Below are 2030 nucleotides of genomic sequence, written 5' to 3' on the forward strand. Positions count from 1 at the left end.
TAGAAAGCAGAGTATGTCAGGCTGGATATAAAAGCAAGGCTGATTCAGCTCAGGTCATGATCCCGGGGTCCTGGGATCGAGCCCCGCATCGGGCTCTCTGCTTAGCTGGGAGCCTGCTTCCTCCTCTCTTTCTCTCTGCCTGCCTCTCTGCCTACTTGTAATTTCTATCTGTCAAATAAATAAATCTTTAAAAAAAAAAAAAAAAGCAAGGCTGAGCTGTGTCTGTATGGCTCAGGTTGGTTGAGCATCTGATTCTTGATTTTGATTCAAGTCATGATCTCAGGGTAGTGAGATCTAGTCCTGTATCAGGCTCTGCACTCAGCAGGAGTCAGCTTGGGATTCTCTCCCTCTGCCCCTCCCCCTGCTTGCAGTCCTCTCTCTAAAATAAATAAAGCTTAAAAAAAAAAAAAAAAAGGAAGACCCAACTATATGCTTTCTATAAGGAGCTAACTAAGTTATGTCACAAGTAAGTTAAAAGTAGAAAGGTAGTAGAAAGGTGTTAAAAGGTACAAAAATTAAAAAGATATATGGGGGCTCTTGGCTGGCTCAGTTGGTAAAACATGTGACTCTTGATCTCGGGGTTGTGAGTTCAAGCCCCATGCTGGACATAGAGCTTATTTAAAAATATTTTAGGGGGGGGTGCTTGGGTGGCTCAGTTGTTAAGCGTCTGCCTTCGTCTCAGGTCGTGATCCCAGGGTCCTTGAATAAAGCCTCGCATTGGGGCTTTAAGTCTGCTTCTCTCTCTCCCACTCCCCCTGCTTGTATTCCCTCTCTCTGTGTGTCTTTCTCTGTCAAATAAACAAAATCTTTTAAAAATATTACATATATATAAAATAATATAAATATAATATAAAAGCATATAATATGCTATATATTTATATATAATATAATATATGATGCATAATTTCATAATATTTATAATATTTTAAATATAATTTGTATAATATATATTTATAGCATGATATTTATAATAATTATATTATATATAATTATGTATGATATATAATATAATTTATATATGAATTATATATATTATATATTATATATATTATATATTATATGATATATTATACAAACTATACATTATATAATAATATAAAAGCTATTTTTATTAAATATACATTAATTAACATATAATGTATTATTTGTTTCAGGGGTATAGGTCTGTGATTCATCAGTCTTACACAATTCACAGCACTCACCATAGCACATACAGTGTCTCATCATATCACCCTGCCACCCCATCCTTCCCACCCCCCTCCACTCCAGCACCCCACAGTTTGTTTCCTGAGATTAAGAGTCTCTTATGGTTTGTCTCCCTCTCTGGTTTTGTCTTGTTTCATTTTTCCCTCCCTTCCCCTATGATTCTCTGTCTTGTTTCTCAAATTCCTCATATAAGTGAGATCATATCATAAATTATCTTTTTCTGATTAACATATTTCCCTTATGAGGAGCCTGGGTGGCTCAGTGGGTTAAAGTCTCTGCCTTTGGCTTAGGTCATGATCCCAGAGTCCTGGGATCGAGCCCCGCATCGGGCTCTCTGCTCGGTGGGAAGCCTGCTTCCCCCACCCTCTGCCTGCCTCTCTGCCTACTTGTGATCTCTGTCAAATAAAGAAATAAAATCTTTTAAAAAACCCCATATTTTCCTTAGCATAATACCCTCTAGTTCCATCCATGTCATTGCAAATGAGAGATTTCATTTTGTTAAAAAATATTTTATTTATTTATTTGAGAGAGAGACAGAGCATGAGCGAGGAGAAGGTCAGCGGGAGAAGCAGACTTCCCATGGAGTTGGGAGCCCGATGTGGGACTTGATCCCGGGACTCCAGGATCATGACCTGAGCTGAAGGCAGTTGCTTCACCAACTGAGCCACCCAGGTTCCTGAGATTTCATTTTTTGATAGCTGCATAATATGCCATTATATATATATATATATATATATATATATATATATATACCATATCTTCTTTTCCATTCATCTGTTGATGGACATCTAGGCTCTTTCCATAGTTTGGCTATTGTGGACATT

Source organism: Meles meles, chromosome 2, assembly GCF_922984935.1.
Source record: "Meles meles chromosome 2, mMelMel3.1 paternal haplotype, whole genome shotgun sequence".
NCBI classification, from domain to species: Eukaryota; Metazoa; Chordata; class Mammalia; order Carnivora; family Mustelidae; genus Meles; species Meles meles.